Below are 9,476 nucleotides of genomic sequence, written 5' to 3'. Positions count from 1 at the left end.
GATAGAAGCAAGAAATTATTCAAAACGGTAAAGCTTTTGTAAAATACAGAAAACAAGCCCGAAGCCGTTTGCTGCCTTCTGTTTCTGCCATTCGAGCGATAGCCTTCTCGTATAGGCCTATAGTTTTATATATTTAGTTTTAATCTGTTTTCTCTTAATTCACAGAATTAAGCGCTGATGTGACGTTGTGTGAATCCATGTTTTACTATGCTGCAATTTTCACACAATATCAAATAAATTTCATTTTGTTTCTGTTACTTGTTATGTTCCAGTCAAAATTTTGTTCGTTTACGGTTTTTGGTTTCGTTCCCTGAACAGGTTCTCAGCCCAGATAGCAGACAGACGTCGATTCAGCGTTGATTTTTAGTTGTAAAGGTCAGTATCAGTCGTCGATCAAATTTCAACGTTGAATCAACGTTCACTATTTGATCGTTACATCAGAAGGTTATTACGTCGAAAATAAAACATCGATTATAAACGTCGAAATGGGGTTTATTCATCAGCAGATACCGCCAACGTACATGTTCGAAATCATAACGTCCGATATGTTGAAACTTGGTTAGAAGAATCGGACATCATGTGCACTAAAAGACCCTATTCGTACGGAAGGAAGTGCATGACTTTTAATCTATTATTAGTGATATGATTTAAAAAATTTATAAAAATCCTAGCCTAAGTAAATGTCAAGTTTTTAAAAGTGGCTTTTTAAACCCACATAGTGAGCAGAGAAATCTTAGTAGGCTAGTAGGCTAGTCTTCGAAGCTGATTGCTGCTACATTTTAAACTTGAAAGTACAATTTTTAAATTTCATTTAATTCATATTTTATATTTCTACATTCTTAATCAAACATTTGCCCAGAAGTTCTAAATAAAGGGAGAAAATGGTGAGTACAATTTTGAGTAGGCTTTATACTTTAACATGTAGAAAATAAATAGCTTTTCCATGTGGTAAATATATATAAACTATTAATTGATTGAATTTACAGAAACGTTTATCATATTGTTATCTTGATGATATGACATTTTGGTCATATCGCCCAGCCCTATTTATGATAAAGGCCTACAACTTTGTATACAATATACAAAAGGGACGTTAACCTGTTCTAGTGAGAGAGAAAGTCATTCTCCAGGATGATTTGTATGTCTGGCAATTGGCAACACTGTTGAGAATCAATTCGGAGCGCATATCAAACTTAAGTCACGTGATGTCAATAAACGAGGCCTGGTTACGTCATAACTGATTCAAAATGTCAATGGTTGAACGCTAGGGGGCGATGGTCTCTGTGAACCCATGAACCAGTGTGATTTTTAGCTCATCTCAGAGACACATTTTTGTAGGCTGTAATAAAAAGGAAATGTTGTTGTTAAAAGTCTCTAATTGGTCTGATTAACCAAGTTTTCATAAAACTAACAAAACCAGCCCCACAATTTAATAAATAAACGCATATTATAAAGACACTTCATATTTAATCGTTTTAGATGATTTGTTAAAATTAGATTACACCTTCAATATAAAACATTTTCAATTGGTTTCTAAAAGTTTTTTTTAATGCATGCTTGGGCTGCTGCAGTCAGGGGCGTTGCTAGACATAAAGCTCTACAGGAGCACAGGTCCCCCATTGTCTGAGATAGCAACAGTAACTAAGGAGGGTGGGGCTTACCGATGACACACAATCAAAGACAGCACAGAACACAACAATGGGTTTATTTTCTGTTCTATACAGTGCTGCAGGCAGCTGGGGCGTTTGTTGCAAAAACACTAGGCAGTTAGCCGAGTTGGGTAACTTAGGGGGTTCGGGGGCGTGCTCTCCTTAGAACATTTGGATTTCTCGGACCTATAATGTGCATTTTAAGGTGTTTGAAAACCAAAACATTGGATAACAATAGAAGCAAGTAATGAATAAAAATAAGATTATTTGTATTATTTACAAACTTTTGTTTCGTCATGTTTTCATACCTCGTGCCACCGGACTGCTCAGATGTGTGCGCGCGCTGCAGTTGCTAAACAGACGCGCGCACTCCGTGCAAACATGGATTTCTGTCGCGCGGGTCATTTCGGTTAAACTGCGTTGCTTTTACAAGCGTTGATTTTTTTATCACTGCGTTGCAAATAGATTATATTATTTGGTAATAGATATATCTATTAGGCTACCAAATAATATAATTTCTATTAAATACACTGACAAATAAAATCAATTGTTAAACTCAAACACTTCAGATTTACTGGGGAGATGTATATGTGCCCCAGTAAAAGGGGTCCCCAGGCTGTAGTTTGAGTTTTGGCTGCATTTACACTGTTCTGAATAGCAGGGGTCACAGTGTGTGGAGATTCGAGCGCTTCGAATATTCGAGCGCTTCGGGTGTCACTCTTCTGCACAGGGTAACAACTGTGTATTAGACTGCTCCTATTCTTGCAAGAATAAATACTTCTCTTTTTATAATTTGACTCTGAGTGTCTCTTACGCAGTGATATTTGTTTGATGAATTTTTGCCACAACACAACGTTTGAACACTGAATCGTTCTTCTTCAGACCGACTTGACATACATCAAGCCCTGTAATGGCGATTTTAATCTTTTATTAGGGCCCAAGCCTTGAAAAGGCGAAGGCCCTATTGTTTTCCTCCGGATTATTAGGGCCCAAGCCTTGAAAAGGCGAAGGCCCTATTGTTTTCCAAAGGATTATTAGGGCCCAAGCCTTGAAAAGGCGAAGGCCCTATTGTTTTCCATGGGATTATTATTTATTCTTCTTCTTTATTAGGGCCCAAGCCTTGAAAAGGCGAAGGCCCTATTGTTTTTCTTCGGATTATTATTTATTATTATTTATTATTATTATTATTATTATTTTACTACCTTTTGGGCACTTTTGGGGGCCTTAACGTGCTCAAAAACTCTTGAAACTTTGCACAAATGTCAGAACCTGCGGCCATCAGGGCCCGACTGAAGCTGGGACCCGGGCGTGGCAGGGGGGCTCGCCAGCGCCCCCTGGAATGGGATTCAAAAACATGTCCATATCTCAAACACGCTTGCATGTAATAATATGAAACTCGGTACACATATAGATCTCATCGGGCCGAACAACTTTCGTGCTCTAAGTTTTACGCCAGTCCAACAGGAAGTCGGTTATTATGGGCTGGATGGAAACGCATGTTCTGGCATTTGAAACACTTGTCCTAGAGAATTTATCGGATGACCACGAAACTCGGTGTGCATGAAGTCAAGACATGGAGGATGCTAAATTGCGAGGGGATTTTTGATATCTCGAACGGTTTGGCCGTGGCGAGGAAACAAATTTATGGCGAATATTGGAAACAGGAAGTGTGTTATAACATCCTCATACATTAACTGATCTTGATGAAACTTCAGCAGTGTGTTTGTTGTAAGAGGCCGATCACATGGATGTGACTATTGTGAGTCAAAGTTATAGCGCCACCAACTGGCAGCAGGAAGTGTGTCACTTTCAAAATGCTTTGAAATCACCCTCTTATTTTTACCCGATTTGCTTCAAACTTCATCTGTATAATGTAAACACACGGCAGATGTAGACCTGTGAAAGGATTATTGATATCTTAAATACTGTTGCCATGGCAACGCATCAAACTTTAATATTCTTTTTGGGTGCATTTGAGGCTCTTAACATGCTTCAAATTGCATGAAACTCAACATGCATATCAGATTTATTAGGTACTAGGCATGTGTGAAGTTTCAGAAACGGGCGCGGTGGAGGGGCTCAGTAGCGCCACCTTTAGTCAAAAATGGGCTATTAGTTTTACCTACAGTAACAAAAATCGGTATTTATATTTATCTCCCCGAGCCGGACAACTTTCTAATTTACAGTCATTAGCTCCGACCAACAGGAAGTCAGATATTTTGGTTTGAATGTGATTTGATGGGAATTTTGCCAGTCTCTCTCAGTGTCTGTGTGTGTGAGAGAGGAGGGGGGCTTTATTTTAACCCTTTCTCTGCTGTGTGGGACTTCTCGGGCACTTTTGGGGCCCTTAACGTGCTCGAAAACTCTTGAAACTTTGCACACAGGTCAGAACCTGCGGCCATTAGAGCCGGACTGAAGCTGGTACCCGGGCGTGGCAGGGGAGCTCAACAGCGCCCCCTTGAACGTGGTCCGAAAAACTTGGTCCATATATCAAACACGTTTGCATGTAATAATATGAAACTCGGTACACATTTAGATATCATCGGGCCGAACAACTTTCGTGCTCTAAGTTTTACGCCAGTCCAACAGGAAGTCGGCTATTATGGGTTGTATGAAAACGCATGCCCCTGGAATTTGATATACTCCTCCAAGAAAAATTATCCTATCGCCACCAAACTCAGTCAGCATGAAGTAAAGACATTGAGGACGCTAAATTGCGGACGGATTTTTGATATCTCGAACGGTTTGGCCGTGGCGAGGAAACAAAGTTATGGCGAGAAAAGAAAAACACAATGTCTTATAACGTCTTCATACATTTATTGATCTTGATGAAACTTCAGCAGTGTGTTTGTTGTAAGAGGGCGATCACATGGATGTGGCTATTGTGAGTCAAAGTTATAGCGCCACCAACTGGCAGCAGGAAGTGTGTTACTTTCAAGATACTTTTGACTAAAGTGGGGGGGTTATTTTTACCTACAGTCACAAAACTCGGTCTGTATATTGTGCTTATCGATCCGGACATCTTTCTCATTTACAGTCATTAGCTCCGACCAACAGGAAGTCAGATATTTTGGTTTGAATGTGGTTTTGTCTCTCTCTGACAGAGTTCCCCCTGCCATTCTCTCTCTGTGTGTGTGTGTGTGTGTGTTAGTCCAGTGAGATACTGGAGGAGGAGGGGGGGGGGGAGGAGGGAGGGCACACACACAGACAGCCCCCCCCCCTTTTCTGTGTGTGTTTGTAGGGGAGCAGAAAGACTCACACTGATACAAGCTCTAAAGCAGACTTCTTCTCGACAGTCAAAGCGGGGTTACGTTATTGCCCGTCGTGCACAGGAACCCGAAAGGCAACGGGGTGGCGGCTTTTTATATATATATATATATATATATATATATATATATATATATATATATATATAAATAAATATAGCTGCAAGCAGCGATGGAGGGCCCAAGCCGGTGGCAGCGCCAGCCCGGTGCCTTTAGTGTAACTAAAGGCACCAGGGTGGCGGTGCCACCGGCTTGGGCCCGTAATCGCTGCTTGCAGCTATATTTATTATTATATTACTACCTTTTGGGCACTTTTGGGGGCCTTAACGTGCTCAAAAACTCTTGAAACTTTGCACAAATGTCAGAACCCGCGGCCATTAGGGCCCGACTGAAGCTGGGACCCGGGCGTGGCAGGGGGGCTCGCCAGCGCCCCCTGGAATGGGATTCAAAAACATGTCCATATCTCAAACACGCTTGCATGTAATAATATGAAACTCGGTACACGTATAGATCTCATCGGGCCGAACAACTTTCGTGCTCTAAGTTTTACGCCAGTCCAACAGGAAGTCGGTTATTATGGGCTGTATGGAAACGCATGTTCTGGCATTTGAAACACTTGTCCTAGAGAATTCATCGGATGACCACGAAACTCGGTGTGCATGAAGTCAAGACATGGAGGATGATAAATTGCGAGGGGATTTTTGATATCTCGAACGGTTTGGCCGTGGCGAGGAAACGAATTTATGGCGAATATTGGAAACAGGAAGTGTGTTATAACATCCTCATACATTAATTGATCTTGATGAAACTTCAGCAGTGTGTTCGCTGTAAGAGGGCGATCACATGGATGTGACTATTGTGAGTCAAAGTTATAGCGCCACCAACTGGCAGCAGGAAGTGTGTCACTTTCAAAATGCTTTGAATTCACCCTCTTATTTTTACCCGATTTGCTTCAAACTTCATCTGTATAATGTAAACACACGACAGATGTAGACCTGTGAAAGGATTATTGATATCTTTAATACTGTCGCCATGGCAACGCTTTAAACTTTTATATTCTTTTTGGATGCATTTGAGGCTCTTAACATGCTTCAAATTGCATGAAACTCAACATGCATATCACATTTATTGTGTAATAGACATGTGCGAAGTTTCAGAAACGGGCGTGGTAAGGGGCTCAGTAGCGCCACCTTTAGTCAAAAATGGGGTATTAGTTTTATCTACAGTAACCAAACTCGGTACGTATATTCTTCTCTTCGAGCCGGACAACTTTCTAATTTACAGTCATTAGCTCCGACCAACAGGAAGTCAGATATTTTGGTTTGAATGTGATATATTGATATATTTTAGACTCCGAGTTTTTAGCGGTGGTTGATTTTATTCACACCAAACTTTTTCAACATGATGAAAATACATTAAAGATGCTAAATTATGAACGGATATTAAATATCTCAAACGGTTTTGCTGTGGCGAGGGATTAAAGTAATGTCCAGAAAGGAAACACTAAAAGCCTCATATCTTCTAAAAATTTTATTATACATCATTTATTTCTATATAAAGTTATACAAATATCAGAACTAACCCCATTTTGTTCTTTTTTTCAATTTAAGAATTATGTATAAGTTAAAAAACAGCCAGAATGCGCTATTTAGTAAAAAAATAAGTCATACATAGGGCAATACTGCCCTCTTGTGTTCGAAATCAGGTAGGCCCATTGTATATTGTATTTATATATAAATATATTAGTGACTGTGAGAATATTTTCCTACGGGTTAATGGATGTGTGATTAAAGCGGGGGCTTTTAAATCGCTAACTTAAAAGCCAAAGTAGTAGCCTACTGGACGTCCAGTAGGAATGAACTAAAACACATTCACTCTGTTCTGCTCATAGACTGTAAAAAAATGGTTCTGCTCGTTCCTCGCCGTGAACGCGTTATTACCCGTGTAGCCGTGAGCATTTAGTTTCATTTTAAACATAGCGCCATTTCGGGGGTGGGATTGCTTGAATTGCGTGTTCAATATTCCGTCATCATCTTTTCAGTCAGCTGTCCACCCATGATTAATGAAATTGGACTCCTTGTGCTGATCTTTGCTGCGACTCTCATTCAGCTCACGATTTATTAAGCGGACACGTTCAGGTTTTAATTGTAGGTTAGTGCCCGTTCTCTAACTGAACTAAATTATTTTAACACACACACACACATCACATCGACGGTGGAGCGCGATGATATATTTAATATATCTGTATATTTGAATATCTGTATATTTTTCCCACCGGTTAACCAACGTGTGACACCAGCGAGGGCTTTTAAATCGCTAATATAAAAGTGAAAGTAAGTATGATTATGGTGGCGCTTGCAGTGCGCTCGAATGAATTCCTATGAAAGTAGAAATTAACTAAAAAACGTTCGCTCTGTTCTGCTCACTCCTCGCGTTGGACGCGCACCGTTATGAATGCCTGTGCAGCCGTGAGCTTTTTTAGTTTAATTTTAAAATTAGCGCCATTTCGGGGGCGGGTAGACTATTGCTTGAATTTATTTTACAAAAACACGTGCTATATTTCAGATCAATATATTTGTTTTCCTTAAAATTATTCTCATCTGAATTACAAATAATGTATTTCTGTATAAAATAATACTATGACTAAAAATGCATTTGATGTTTCTTTTTTAATCAATAACTTAAAAATAAACGGATTAGGCTACTGCTCTGTTTGAGGACTAGAAATTAAAACCAATGCAATATGATGAATGTCCAAAAGATGGCACCGACAGACTGTTTTAAACGAGGTTGGATAAATATTTCTTGTTTTTAAACAGTGTACGTGTGCGTGTGTGCGCGGGTGTGTGTGTGTGTGTGTGTGTGTGTGTGCGTGTGCGTGCGTGCAATCAGTCCCAGGTAAGAGGCATGAATGATGGGAATTGGACTTCTGGAAGTGAGGTTAATATTCCGGAGACGGTTCCCTCAGGTTGTGAAAAGGAGGCGGCGCGGGAGCCCCAATAGTAACCAACTGCAGAACCCCAGAACCATACGTCATATCAGTGTGATCACGACAGCGCCAGCCTAAAAGTCTGATGCCAGAAGTGGGCGTGGCCAGACATTGCGCTACTTCTGTGTTTCAAAGTTTAAAACAATGCTGATATATTTTTTTTGAACGATTTCATTACAAATGTTTATTTAATATATATATATATATATATATATATATATATATATATATATATATATATATATATATATATATAAAATATTATAAAATATAATAACAATGTTTTGTCCTATTAACAAAAGACAGACAATGTACTATGAACAAATGTTAATAGTTTTTTAAAAGTTAAAATGATACTTTATGCATTTGGTTAGTGTCAAATGATTAACAATATAAATTGAACAAAGTTTAAAACAAACAAAATAATAAAACGAAAACAAAGCTTGAACATCTGATTTAATTGAAAAGCATTTTTTAAATAAAATGTGTTTTTTTCCTCTGAAATAGCAAAAGCATCGCACACTAGCTGTACCTGCTCTAAATAAATAATAGTCATTAAATAAAAATACAAAATCGAAATAAATAAATTATATTTTATTGTTATTTTTTTAAATTCTTGTTCTGTTCTGAATATCAATACATTTAAAGGATTTGTTGTGGAATATTTTGAGTATCATAATAAAATCAGAACAATTCTCGTTTTAGTGATTATTTTTATTTTTTATTTTTTTCACTGTTCTAATCAGGTCAGGCAAGTCAAATTCTTTGTCTTGTCCCTTAAAAAAGGTAATATATATATATATATACCACACTTCATATGAATTTTTGGTATATATATATATATAATTAAAGCTGCAAGCAGCGATGGAGGGCCCAAGCCGGTGGCACCGCCACCCGGTGCCTTTAGTGGAACTAAATGACGGAGCCCCCTGTCTGTGTGTGTGGGGAGGGGGGCAGAAAGACTAGCCATCGAAAGCCATCTAGTGTTTTATACTATGTATACATGTGTTTTTTCTTTTAAACAAGTGTTTTAAAGTACAGTAATTTCAATGAATATATATACCACACTTCATAGGAATTTTCGGTGTTGTGTACTTACAATGGCTGCTGATTTCATGTGTCCGTTAAGTCCATGAGACTGTAGGGTGTCTAATTTTTCATTTTAGGTTTCAGAAGGGTGCTCACGCATACTTTGTGGTTGATATGTGCCCTCGATGCGCACTTTTGCAGAACCCACACTGATGCAAGCTCTAAAGCAGACTTCTTCTGGACAATCAAAGCGGAGTTACGTTATTGCCCATTGTGCACAGGAACCCTAAAGGCACCGGGGTGGCGGTTTTATATATATATATATATATATATATATAAATAAATATAGCTGCAAGCAGCGATGGAGGGCCCAAGCCGGTGGCACCGCCACCCTGGTGCCTTTAGTGCAACTAAAGGCACCGGGGTGGCGGTGCCACCGGCTTGGGTCCGTAATCGCTGCTTGCAGCTATATTTATTTATTATTATTATTGTTCTTCAAGGGTTTGGGCACTTTTGGGGGCCTTAACATACTCAAAAACTCTT

At 39.1% G+C, this 9,476-nt stretch overlaps 1 protein-coding gene across 1 annotated transcript in view; it reads right to left on the bottom strand.

Moving 5' to 3' along the window:
* The window catches only part of LOC306987803 (uncharacterized protein), a 96,319-nt gene that overhangs the window by 27,382 nt on the left and 59,461 nt on the right, over positions 1-9,476 (bottom strand). The gene's annotated exons all lie outside the window — the stretch shown is intronic.

This window comes from Phoxinus phoxinus, assembly GCF_949152265.1.
Source record: "Phoxinus phoxinus genome assembly, chromosome: 20".
Lineage (NCBI taxonomy): Eukaryota > Metazoa > Chordata > Actinopteri > Cypriniformes > Leuciscidae > Phoxinus > Phoxinus phoxinus.
This window is presented reverse-complemented; position numbering and strand designations above follow the sequence as displayed.